This window comes from Pongo abelii, chromosome 7 (genome assembly GCF_028885655.2).
Source record: "Pongo abelii isolate AG06213 chromosome 7, NHGRI_mPonAbe1-v2.0_pri, whole genome shotgun sequence".
Taxonomy (NCBI): Eukaryota; Metazoa; Chordata; class Mammalia; order Primates; family Hominidae; genus Pongo; species Pongo abelii.
Window position 1 is genome coordinate 124,160,615 of NC_071992.2, and position 14,094 is coordinate 124,174,708.

The following is a 14,094-nucleotide window of genomic DNA, read 5'->3' on the forward strand; positions in this document are numbered from 1 at the left end:
AAAATTAAAAAATTAGCCAGGCATGGTGGCAGCTGCCTGTAGTCCCAGCTACTCGGGAGGCTGAGGCAGGAGAATGGAGTGAACCCGGGAGGCGGAGCTTGCAGTGAGCCGAGATCTTGCCACTGCACTCCAGCCTGGGTGACAGAGCAAGACTCCATCTCAAAAAATAATAATAATAATAATAATAAAACAATTTTATAAGACATAAATATAAATTAAATATGAACTCTGCCTTTGAGGAATTTTAAGATCAATATAGAAAATAAGACAAGGTCACTAATACATTATAAATAAATAGGCCAGACATGGTGGTACACACCTGTAATCCTAACACTTTGGGATGGTGAGGCAGGAGTATTGCCTGAGCCCAGGAGGTCGAGGCGGCAGTGAGCTATAATACTGCCACTGCATTCCAGCCTGGGTGACAGAGTGGGACCCTGTCTCAAATAAATAAATAAATAATAACATAACATAGCACAGCATAACAACATAATATGTGTCATTAAAGATGTAAAAAAAATTACCTCTGATTGGAAGGATCAGTAACATCCTCATAGAGAACTGAAAAAAAAAAACTGATAAAACATAGGAAAGAATAGTGAAACCCCATCTCTACTAAAAATACAAAGTTAGCCAGATCCGGTGGCACACACCTGTAGTCCCAGCTACTCAGGAGGCTGAGGCAGGAGAATCGCTTGAACCAAGGAGGCAGAGGTTGCAGTGAGCTGAGATCACACCACTGCACTCCAGCTTGGGCGACAGTGAGACTCCTTCTGAAAAACAAACAAAAAAACGTAAGAAAGAAAAGGCTGGGTGTGGTGGCTCATGCCTGCAATCCCAGCCCTTTGGGAGGCCGAGGCAGGTGGATAACCTGAAGTCAGGAGTTCAAGACCAGTCTGGCTAAAATGGTGAAACCCTGTCTCTACTAAAAATACAAAAAAAAAAAAAAAAAAAAATAGCCAGGTGTGGTGGCGCGTGTCTGTGATCCCTGCTACTCAGGAGGATGAGGCGAGAGAATTGCTTGAACCTGGGAGGTGGAGGCTTCAGTGAGCCAAGATCATGCCACTGCACTCCAGCCTGGGTGACGGTGAGACTCCATAAAAAAAAAAAAAAAGAGAGAGAGAGAGAGAAAGGAAGAAAGAAAGAAAGGAAGGAAGGAAGGAAGGGGAAGGGAAGGGAAGGGAAGGGAAGGGGAGGGGAGGGGAGGGGAGGGGAGGGGAAGGGAAGGGAGGGAAGGGAAGGGAAGGGAGGGGAGGGGAAGGGAAGGGAGGGAAGGGAAGGGAAGGGAAGGGAAGGGAAGGGAAGGGAAGGGAAGGGAAAGAAAGAACCTCAAGTTGGGAAAGCAACATTCAATAGGCAGTCTATTTGCCTGGAACATACAATGTCTAAAGTGTCCTGGGAAGTGATAGAGTTAGAGATGAAAGAGGACATGGTGACACTCTGAACAGAGCACCCAAAGGGATCCATCCAAAGAGCTGCCTTAGCAATGTAGGAGAGTCACTCCTGATGCAGTGCTATCTTGCAGGGTGTCAAGAATTAGCTAGGACATAAATACAAGCTACCATCTTTTGTCCCCTTATAACATATGGTAGAATCAGTCAACCTAAAATAAGATTAGCAACAGTTAAAGTGTGAGATCTTCAATTTTTACCTGTGAGCATTAGACTTAGTAAAAATATGGGTCCAAAGGGGGTTAAAAACATAGAAATGAAAGAAGCCATATTTGGCAATACTAGATGTGGAAAAAAGAACTAACTCATGAATCAACTTTCATTACAAAATTTTCACAGGAAAAAAGATCTCAGCAAAAGTAAGAAAATAAGAATGAAAATGGAAATATCAGAAGTGGTTTCACTGTACTCTGCAGAAAAGTGATCAGAAATTAAATTGATTTGGTGCAATTTACTCCAGAAAAAAAATATTTTTTCAGCAAAAAAATGCATTGCTGTGGAATAATTAGGATGAAATTCTCCACACTAGCACTACACCATGAGAATGGAAGCACTGCCCTAAAGCAGGGATTTTGTTATATTCGTTGTTGAATCATCAGTGTCTAACCCAGTACAGGTCTCAGACTGACTTTTCCCATTGTATTTTACTGGGTTTATTCAACAGTTATTTACTGAGTCCTCACTGGGTAGCAAGTCTTCAATAATTGTCATGGATAGAGCTATGAACACGAGCTGTGAACAGCTCACTCCGCCTTTGAGCTCAAATCTGGCAGTGTTTCAGAATCCCCCAGGAAATCTTTCAAGCATGCTTTGCCGTCTGGAGAAGTCCACTAGGATTCTGAATCCACTTTATGTTCCTCTAATTCTCAACATATTAAAGCTGAAGCCACCTTCTCCAACTCAAGCATTACAATGAGCAATGTAGACCAAGGCTTCATAATTGATTTGGTCTTTTCAAAATTCTCCTTTTTTACACTTATTTACCAAAAAAAAAAAAAAAAAAGCTTCAGTCTTTATTAAACAAAGGAAGTAGAAGACAGCTAAGGGAACAGGTCAGGACTGCTCCTTTCCCCTACACATATGCAGACTTACAAACACAGACGCGCCCCAGTGAATGTCAGGGACCACCAGGGGACAGACTGATGGGCAGAGGGAGGCAGAACCCTCCGAGAATGGGCCTGGATCCCAGGGTGGGCTGAGACCTGGGCCAGGGGCAGCCGTTCTGAGGAGTTATGCCTGAGCAGCTTGGAGATGAGGTCCTGGGGTTCTTATGGGCACAAAAGGGGGAATTTTAGGGCCACCTTGACGATTCGCCCATAGGCCTCATTGTGTGTGGGGTTCCCCACCAGCGGCTCATAGCGGAGTACTCCGATGTACCACAGATCCACCTTCTCGGTGTGCGCGCGCCCCCTCAATTGTCTCTGGGGACAGGTAGTCTAGGGTGCCACACATTTGTCTTCCTCCTCAGTGAGGGGGCGTGCAGAGGGCAGCCGAAGTCGACAACTTTCAGCTCGCCCTCAAGCCCTGAGAGTAGATTCTCTGGCTTTATGTCTGGGAGTCACCTTTTTCCCGTGGCAGTGAATCAGAGCACCTGCCACCTCCCCCATGATGGTAGCTGTTTGCTTCTTGTCAAAGATGCGGCTCTTTCGCAGCTCCTGGTACAGCTCCTCGGGGGTAGGGGTGGCGGTGGCGTACTCTAGAATCCAGTAGATTTTTCTCAGGTCATAAAAATAGTTGTAGAGACTCAATATGTTGGGATGCTGAAGGGGGGCCTGGATTTCCATCTGCCTGCGCAGCTGGTGCTCCCCACGCCCTCCTCTATCTGAGACTTGAAGGCCTTGAGGGCCACGATGAAATGGCTTGTCTTCTTTCGAGCCAAGTGCACATGCGCAAACTTGTCTTTGCCCAGGGGACGCCCAGTCTCAAGGTCGTCGACCAGGAAGGGCCGCGTTAAGATGCTGCGCGTCCCACAACTGTTCTCTACCACCTCATGGCCAGGGGCCGCTGCGGGCTGTGGGTCCGCGCAGCTCGGAGCTCACGCGCAGCTTCGGTGGGGATTCTCGGGAGGACTCGCGGGGGCAGAGTACTCAGGCCGGCTGGAGCCGTCTGCTTGCCATAGGGCCAGGGGTAACTGTTCTCCTTCTGGGCCATCCTTGGAGGGAAAGCAGGAGGAAAGCTGAGGCCCGAGGCACAGCTGCTCTCCCAGTCACCACAAACGACGGAAATCTGCCTTGAAAAACAAAACAAAACAAATAAAACTGGCAGCATTTTCATCATTTTTTCTCACTCTGGAAGTATTAAGCACAACTGTTTATAAAATTATTCTGACGTCTGACTTAGTAAAAAGCTTGAAAAATGACTTTACAACAGCTAAATTAGAATTCAAGAGTTCAAGCACAGCTCCAGTAAGAATGTACGTAAGCACGCCACACATTCAGAAATCATGATCCTAACTATAATTGTGTATTTTGTCATTTAAAAGCAATTGTATTATTTTTCATAATTAAAATCAAGGCAGGTGGAGCTACAACTGGGAAAAAAATAAAATAAAATGAAGGCCATCCTCTTTCATCATCTCATATATTTCTCAAAAATGTTCTTTTCTTCTTGTCTACTGAAATATAGTTTCTGGGCCCAAGAAATAAGAGGCTTCTCTTCACACCCTTGGGGGTAGTTCTGAGAAGAAACCTGTCCAGGGACCATTGCTGACCAGTGCTGATTCACATGACTGTGTCAGGAAAATAGAAGATGTCATTGGGTTTGGGTTCGGGTTCCTCTTGGAACACCAAAATAAACACAGATTGAAATTCCCCCCAAAATACTCCCCAACCATTTTAGCACAGAGAAAGGCTGTTCTCCATGTGGACATGTTGAACATATTCTGATTGTTCAAGCCAGGATCTCAAAGGATTTGGCGGGTGGAGACAGCAGAGCAGGTTATGACACCAGCTTTGTCTTCCCACGTGTGGATCACCATTCTTTTCCTCGCTCTCTCCCAGCCCCTTGCCCCCATTTCCACTGTTTCCCCAAATCCCAGATCATCCATTTAACATGCATTCACTGGGCACCTACATCAGTAAGAATGTTTGTCACCGAAGGGAAAATACACTTATTCATTTTCTGTTCTCCTTATCAAGGGCATCTGCTGTTTTGTGTGTGAAGAGTTAGGGGAGTGTAGGCATGACACAGAGTCTAGGGGGGACCTGTGAGCTTGCCCATCATTGTGCATCAGGAGAGTGCTAAAAGACCCACAAGAAAAGCAAAGCAACTTAACAAACTCCCTTCTCTATTCTTCATAAGTTGCCACATCACAGTGCTTTGAGGTGCCAAATCATGCCTTTTGTTAATCTCATTACCAAGACTCAGTCCCTTCGGAGCAAGAGCTAAATCCCACCCCAGTTGTGACACAATAGAATTCTCAGAAGCAAAAACTTCTTAGGGAAAGAGCAATAAATCAGGATGCAGCACCTCCTCCCTGAATCTTCTCCAGCAAAAGTTATATTTTTCAGGTGAATAGGATCAGGCAGCAAAAAATAAGTGCACTCAGGTTTCTCTGTGATGTGATTACTACCCTGTGGGAGGGAGAGGACGGTAGATGGAGAGAAAATTTGACCCTACCTTGGATTTTTTTTCAAGCTGGCATTTTGGCAGTCTATGTACAAGTGCTTTCAAAATGCCAACTCCACCGTAGAGCCCAGCCAGAAACAGAGACCTCAGGTGCCTTGTGATAAGCCACTGTTTCACTCGCTTTGCTTTTCTAGGGTGTCGGGTGAACAGAGCCTTGTGCTGCAACCCTAGAACTGGGCGCACAGTGGCTTCGAGGCAACCAAACACCCCCGCCACCACGGTGCCGCACCGCCAGGCTGGGAGAGGAGGAGGCCCAGCTTTCTTCTTTTTAAAGCAAGATCTTGCTACTTTGCCCTTGTTCTTAACCTTCCCTTTTCTGCCATATACTCTACTCAGGCTTATCAGTCAGTGAGCCAAAGTGGACCAGCTCCTGCCACAACGTTGCCCAGGCTGTTATACCCTCAGGGCTTTTCAAGGGTGGAGAGCACCTGGCTTCTCCATCATCCATCCTTCCTTTATGCTTTGCAGAGTGTCAGGAGCACTGGCTTGGGAGACCAACAAACCGGGCTTGGACTTCAGTTGTGCATTCTTGGATAACATGCTTAACATCTCCAAACCTCAGTTTCCGCATCTGTAAACTGAGGATCGTTATATCTGCCCTTCGGTGCCTTGTTAGGGATTAATAACAGAATACACAAAACACTTACAATAAGGTCTAACATGCACCAAGCACTTGCATAGCAGGTATCAAATGCAGGTATGTGCATAGCAGGTATGCAAAAACACAGATTTTAATTTACCAGGAGGTGCCTTAAATGCCATTACTTCTTTCGATAATTCCCCCTTGTTCATTTGACCCTCTTACTGAACCATCAGGATTCAATCCAAGTCTCTTTGACCCCAGAAAAATTTTTCCCAACTTTGCAGAGTTCAGTGTGTCTTGGTCCATGTTCTCAAAGCAAATTGTTTGAGCATCTTCACTGCAGCAATTCCTGGAATGTTGAATGTAGTCATCTCCTTGTCTGTCAGTCCCATCCTGCCATACCCTCAACACTTGGAAGGTAAAGGAGAGATTGTTTGGTGTAAGGGTTTAGGTACAGAATTCTGAAGCCAGACTGCCTGGGACCACATCCCATCCTTCTTTTGCCAGTTAACTGCGTGCCTCAGCGTTCTCCCTCAAACCAGGAGTGAGAATAACAGTACCTACCTCACAAAGTTAACTTAGAAGTGTGTCCAGCACATAGTAGTCACCATAGAAGTGTTAGCTTTTATTTATTGAAATCTTCTTTGAGTCTTCAGGTTCTGGGAGATACCAGGTGTTTGATACAGAGGGGTTGGAGAAACCAGGGAACCACTGCAAATTACAAGGAGAATGAGTCTGGCATTTCATTCAGGGCAACACATCATGTAACGATTCAAAAATAATGAAACTGGTATCCAAAAGATTTGAAAACAGGATCTCAAAGAGATATTTGCACACCCATGTTCATTGCAACATTGTTTGCAATAACCACAATGTATCCGTCCAAAGATAAATGGGTACACAAAATATGGCATATACATATAATGGGACATTATTCAGCTTTAAGAAAGAAGGAATCCTGTCATTTGCTACAGCATTATGAACCTTGAGGACATTGTGCTAAGCCAATCACAAAATGACAAATACTGCTTGATTCCACTCATATGAGGTTGCTAAAGTAATCAAACTCATACAAACAGTGAGTAGAATGGTGGTTTCCAGGGACTGGGGGTAGGGGAGAAGAGGAAATTGTTATTCAATGGGCAAGAGTTGTGTCATGCAAGAGGAAAAAGTTCTTGAGGTCCGCTGTATCACAATGGGCATATACTTAACAATTCTGTAATATACACATAAAAATTGTTAAGTAAGTAAATCTATGGTATGTGTTTTTAAACACAATTTAAAATTTTTTTAATTTAAAAATGTAAAGCCAAAAATAACTACATCAGGTGTGTCAAGCTCAACATCATAAACTTATTTCTGTTCACTCCCACCTCAGATGACTGCTGGTCTGCATGAGACAGTCAATCCTTAGGAAAAACTAAAAGTGGGTCATGGTTCTTTTTTTTATGACATATACCTATGTCTCTATGTCTGCGCCAATGTGTTTATTTTTACTGAACACACATTGACATCATTTGAAAGTCCTGAGGCAATTAGGGAAAAACTATATGGAATGAATGTTACCTGACATTTTAATGCTTTACTTTCTCTCTACCCAAGGAGTAGTTTGCTTTCCAAACAAGTCTTCTACTAGACAGCCTGTTTTATTTCTCTTCATAGTACTTATTTCACTGGCACTATACAATATAGTGGGCTATTGATCTACTGCATGATAGTATAATTTAATTCCATGAGAGCACAAATTTGGTTTTTTTACTACTATATCCTCAGCACGTGGAAGAGTTTCCAGAACATAGTAGGTGCTCAATTAACACTTGTTGAATTAATGAATAATTCCTCTGATAGTGGGAAGGACAAGAAAAAAAATAGATTGTCCCAAGCTTAGCCATCAAAGTAAATATGCTTACATTGAATAGAAATTGTCTTTGGAAGGATAGAAGTCTTTGATCTTTTTGCTTGCATTATGTTATGCCTTTGAGTCAGGGGATGAAAGCCTTAGTGCAGCTCTGCAACCCAGCAAATATGAACGTAGTTATGATTCTTTAACTAGATATGTCTAGAGCACAGTGAACTTTATAGACTTCTTAACCACCAGATAATTCCAGGAATTGAATTTAGTGACAAGAATTCTTCAGATGTAGGAAGAGATAGAGAATCACTCAGGTGGGACCAAGAAGACAAGCATAATTATATCCTGAGCCATTTTAATACACTCCCTGATAACATCGCTTGAAACTCTTTAGGAGCAAAAAGAGGGAGATATTGGAAACACACAGAGTATTACCCAGGCATTCATTTAATCAGCCTTCAAACTTGAGTCCTCACTCAGAGTTAAAGCTTTTCCTCTGTATTTCTTTTTGAAGCTAGCAAAATTTTCTACCAAAGATGTCTGCCAGCTTTTTATGGCTTAGGATCCTCAATTGCAGAGTCATTCTTTAGGTACCTGATGCCTTCTTCACATGCTTTTTAAGAGGATAAACCACATTTTTCTTATTCTGACCAGAGAAGATCCTGTGTCTATAATCGTCAGAGAGGTACTACTCAAACCAAAGCTTCAATTCCTTTGAGCCAGCATTCAGTTTGTAGCATCTAATGTCATTCCTTCTGTTGGCCCACAGAAGATTATTTTTATATCTTCATTTGGGTTTTCTTATGGAATCTTGAGTCAGAACTCTCTCCAGAATGATCGTTGGAGAAGGTACCATAGCTTCAGATGGAGAAGGTATAAGCAACATTTTCTCTCTCTTTTTTTTTTCTTTGAAACAATCCCACAGAAGAAGTTTGAGGGAAACTTGGTTGGATTTATAATCCTCCTGCATCAGAAAACAGCAACAAAAACTTCCAGTAGCTGACTTTGCACAGCAGTTTCAAAACCAGAAACCAAAATAAACTGCCAATAGGAGCCCATCGATGGCAAGATTTCATGCACTTTTTCCTGTTGTGTAACCTAGCATCCATTTCACCTTCCCTCCCAGAAATCATTCAATGCGGAGCCATCAGTTCTCCTTTCCTGCCCCAAGCAAGTGGCCAATGAATGCATCTGCAGTTTATAAGATTCTTCAGTCAGATTGGATGTGATAGAACAAGACTTTGGCAGGATCTGGGGTTTTTGGGTGACAAGGATCTGAGACTGTGATTTCTCTGTCACCTTTACTCCTGATTGGGGAGGGTGGCTCAAGGAGAGCACAGAGTCCAGGGAACGTTTATGTAAAAAAGTAAGCAGTTGGTTACAAGTAAAATCTAGATTAGAAGTGAAATTGTTTGCAGCATTCAAGAGTGAGTGGAGTCAAGAAAGGTCAGCAGGTTGCTGCCAACAGATATGAGTGAAAAAGGAATGATTTAGTCTTAGCAGTGGCGGTGGGACCCACTGAATAGTAGTATGCACATGACTTTAACATTTATAATAACAAGAGTAGAATAAAAATAGCTACCATTGACTAAGCACCTGCCATGCCCCGCTGTGGCAAGTTTTTCCCATCTATTAACTCAGGCACAATACCGTGTATTCAATCCTTTTAACTCCGTCTCTCAGATGAGGGCCTCAAGAAGCAGGAAGGTTAATAGATTGAGCATGGTCATTTAGTTGCAAAAGAAAGAAGAGCTGGAATTTCAGCTAAGGTCTATCTGACTCCAACTTAGCCATCCTTGCCTCCTGTGCAAGGCTGCTGTAATGGGAGCTTTGGAATGGCCTCTGGATGGAGGGTTCAAGCTTTGACTTGTGTCCTCCTTCCCAGCTATTTGCCAGTCATGCTATTGCATAAGGGGAAAGGAAGGGAAAGTGGGGAGGTGATTCCTACTTTTTATTCCTCTCTTGGGAGTGGCTTCGCTCTATTCCTAGAAATGGGGCAAATGGATCTTTTCTATGGGATGATGAATAGCAAAGAGAAGCCCATAGATGGGCATCTTGCCACACCCTCCACCACCATATATCTACCCCAGGGCCCCTGGATCCACAGGGTACCCACCTAGACCTGATCTTGATTGCTTTATTTTCCTGTCGGAAAACTCAACTCGTTAGTAATTCCTCTGTTTCTAATAACGCTTCATCCAGGCTCAGCATTTGATGACTCTTCACACGCCTCCCCGTGAGTATGGCTTCCTTCAGCTGCCAGCGTGGAGAGCAGCTACAGGGACCCCAGGAAGCCCCAGGGCCATGGCTTCCTTGGCAGCATCTCCAAAGAACACAAATATTCCCATTTTTCTTTTTGGCAGTAGTGGTGGATAAGTGCATTAACAAAAACACGAATATGATGAAGGGAGGCTGAGAAGGGGTGAAGAGGAGAAACTCCTGATCAAATAAGAAGTCCACAGGGAGCTCGTCTCCTGTGCTGCTGGGTGGTCTAGATTGTGTGTTTTAGACATGCAGATGAGAGTCTTATCTCCTGTGTTCTCAGCAGTTACTACCACATTGTCAGAGCTCCACACATTTTGGTTTTCCGTGGTGGTGACAAAAACACTTGTCTTCCCCACAGCTAACTATAAAAATAATAATGATGCCTGTGATGATAGCTATCATGTATATGACCCTGTGCACAACACTTTACAGGATGGTGATGATAATTCACACTTTTATAGTTTACCATGTACCAGCAATGTTCTAAGTGATCAACAGACAGGTTAACTCATATGTCAATGTATGAGTTAACATATTAATCCTTACTGCAAAACTATGAAGTTGGTACTATTATCCTGTTTTACAGAATAGAAACTGAAGAAAAAAGAGTTAAGTGACTTGCCCAAGGTCATGAATCTGAAAAGTGGCTATTTATCCCCCAGGAAACTAAGGTTCAGTGGGGCTAAATCACCTGCTCAAGGTCACATAGTGAGAAAGTGGTAAAACTGAGTCTCAAACCAAATCTGCAGGAATCCAAAGTAAATACTATTAACTGCTATGCTAGATTAACTCTCTCTATACACACAACCACATACACACATATATATGTAGATACACATAGGCACATATATCCTAGAAAACTAGAAGTTTTTATCCAAAAATTTGGGACTCCTGGATTCTAAGACAGTATTTTTTATTGCCTCAAAAAATTGTACATCTTGGTATACATAGAAAAGCATTACATTTGAAGGTGACTTGGGCTACATAGAAAAGGCACCTTGAGGCCCTTTTTGACCCTGACCTGTGAGCTGAAAGATCAGTATTTTGGCACACCTGAAATCCACTTTGTTCAGAAAGTTCTGCCTTAGAGAAATGTTCCAGGGATGAAAGCAAGAAGTGAGTTGAGAACCTACCCAATCATCCCCTTCTCACCTCTCCCATTTCTCTGCTCCTTCACTTGCTCTGCATTTCACTGTATCCAGGAAAAAGAAGAAATATGTTGAATAAAGTCAGTTTCACTAAAAACAAACAAATATGGTCCACCACCTGAAAGATTCCCATTTCAACTCTCCTTTTCCTTTCTTATTCCTCCAGGAAAGCAGAATGATAGTAATTAAAATGGAAGCATGAAGAGGGCCTGGGCATATTGCAAACACCATTTGCCTAAAAGACTTCCAAGCTGCAGAATCCACTTTTTTCCCCCGTGAATGAGCAGCAACTACTGTCCTGCCATGCTGTCATCAAAACCTGCCTGCTGGATGTGCGGCGCAGGCGTGTGAAGGCTCTGGGTTTCCCTCTGAGCCAAAGCAGCGGGAGCTACCCCCACTTGGGGCTTTGTTTTTGTTTGTTTGTTTGTTTGTTTGTTTTTGTTTGTTTTTGCCAGAAAGAATAAACATTAGCACACATATCATTGGGGGCAGCTGTGCCCTGGCAGAAGGGCACATTGTGTGACTGGCAGCCTGCCCTCTCTGGCTTTCAGTTTTATATTTCTCAATTTCTAATTGACTTGCAGCAGCACTGGGAGGAGTTTTGCTTCATTTCTATAGTACATAAGATTGGACGGCCTGAGGGCATATGGGCTGTGGAGTTCTCTGGAGCCCAGGCTTGGAGTGAGTAGAGCTATTCCCAAAGTTGCCTTTATGCATGAAGAGGGGAGAAAAGAGGACAGCAACTGTAAGCCTTCTCCTCTTCTCTGCCATTTTCCCTCAGAGGCCGTGCAGTGAAAGATGCTCCATAGACCCTGTTCCTCCTAATGCCAGATGCAAAGCACATGTGTTGTCAAACTAGGATTAGTTTGTTATTTCTCCTTTAAGTAGGTTAAGCTTTTTAAAGCAGGGGTAATTAAGATTATGACTAGACAATGAATGAAAGAAATCATGCGGCTTAATGAGGGTACCATAGTTACCCTAGAATGGAAAGGATAACAAGTTTGCTTTTATTGGTATGAGAAAAGGAAAAGGAAAAAAGAGATGGCAATAAAAGATACATATATATATATATATATATATATATATATATATATATAAAGCTTCATCCACACTAACACCTGGTAGAATTGGGAGCACACCTGACCATTAATATAACTCACTGCTCACTTTGGGAACTGTTTTAATAAGAAAAAAGGGTTTTCTCTGCACATATTCCCACTGCTTATTGGTTCCTTAACTTTTCTGTGGTTACTAATTTCAAAATATTAAAAACATATTCTAACCCTGAAAGATAAAGGTGGTCACGATGTCAGCACACATCCTTTCTGATCATAGGCTCTAGGTATCTCCCAAAAACAGCATAGTGGAAAACAGAAAGGCACGGGAGAAGAAACAAGAGCAGTCAGAAAGGCTGTACAAATCCTTTCTCAGTTGATTATATTTGTAAACTCTTCTAATCTGTCTTCTGCTCCCAGTGCACACTGCTGGTACTTTCAGCAGCTCTCACTGTCTCTCTCCTGAATAAATCAACAGACTCTTGACCAGTCTCTTGCTTCTTTTTTTTTTTTAATTATTATTATACTTTAAGTTTTAGGGTACATGTGCACAATGTGCAGATTAGTTACATATGTATACATGTGCCATGCTGGTGTGCTGCACCCATTAACTCGCCATTTAGCATTAGGTATATCTCCTAATGCTATCCCTCCCCCCTCCCCCCACCCCACAACAGTCCCCAGAGTGTGATGTTCCGTTTCCTGTGTCCATGTGTTCTCATTGTTCAGTTCAGTCTCTTGCTTCTAATCGCGCCTTCCTCCGCTCCATCCTTCACACAGCTGCCAGATTCATAGCTCTAAAAGGCTAGCCTGTTCATGCCTTTCCTCTCTTTCAATTATTTCCTAGAGGCACAAAAATTCCACTTGGGGAAGGATCTCCTGTAATGTCTGCATGTTTTGAAGACAAAAATATTCAAATCAGTATTGTTTATTCACCATAACATATTTAATGTCTATCATTAGTTAACTGGTTAAATAAGACATGGTTCAACTACATAATTTGAAAATATGGAGCTGTGGAAAGAATAAGATGGATCTAAATGTGCTGATATGGACCAATCTCAAGATACAAAGCAAGATTTGTACAGTATCCTCCTTTGCATGCAACTAAGGATAAATAAAGAAGATGCTTATACCTACACTATTTCTGCAAAGATACATAAGTAGTTAATGATCGTGGGTGTTTCCTGGGAGGGAAGCTATGGAACTGAATATCTGGCATGGCTTTTTTATTGTATGCTCTTTGCAGATTTTAAAATCACACATAGGTGCTACTTTCGTAATAAGAAACACTAATTTAAAAAACAAAAACAATGCCTTCCATGTAATAAAAGCACTTATCACCTGGCTAAGTGATGAGGGCACTTCATCACCTGGATCCAACCTACCTTTGATGCCTCCGATGTTGACTCGAGGTCACATCACGCCATTTGCCATTGCCTGACCTGCTCATGCTACCCAAGAGTATTCCACACATGTGCACGCAGCTGGGTTTCTTCATTTATATACTGAGGATTATAACAGCACCCATTACACAGAGTTTTTTAGAGCGAGAATTAAATGAGATAAAACATAACAGGTGCTTATAACAATGCCTAGCAAATAATTTCTCAATAAATGTCAGTTGCTATTATTATTTTATATGAAGTTGGCACCACTTTATAGAAAGGCCTTTGCTCCATTCTCTGCCTGGTGAAAGGCTACTTACATACTAAGGCTTAGCTCAAATATCATCCTTTCTGTGTTCTTCACAACCTCCGAGATCTGAGCACTTTGTTCATACCCTTGTTTGGTGCCTTTCATATTCTATCATAATAAATATCATACCAATCTACTTCTAGCTGCGCCTTATAAGGTACATTGGGCAAGGACCATGATATGTATCTTTTTTGAGTCTAATATAGCTTTTCAGTAATTATTTAGAGAATTTAGTGCAATTAAGGCAGTAAAAAAAAAAAATCCCCAGGAAATGTTGCATGTATGCATTGCAGCAATCAAAATCTTCTCGCAGTGTGTCTGCTAATGGTTTCCCCACTGTGTGACACTAAAGGAACCTTCTGGGAAATAGAGATTAGCATTAGTGCTAAGATTCCCCCAAAGGTGATCTAAGCAC

The 14,094-nt window shown here is 42.4% G+C and overlaps 1 pseudogene; it reads right to left on the reverse strand.

Moving 5' to 3' along the window:
* Nucleotides 1-2,525: 2,525 nt before the first annotated feature.
* LOC100448443 (aurora kinase B-like) lies at nucleotides 2,526-3,673 on the reverse strand (annotated as a pseudogene).
* Between the last annotated feature and the right edge of the window lie 10,421 nt (nucleotides 3,674-14,094).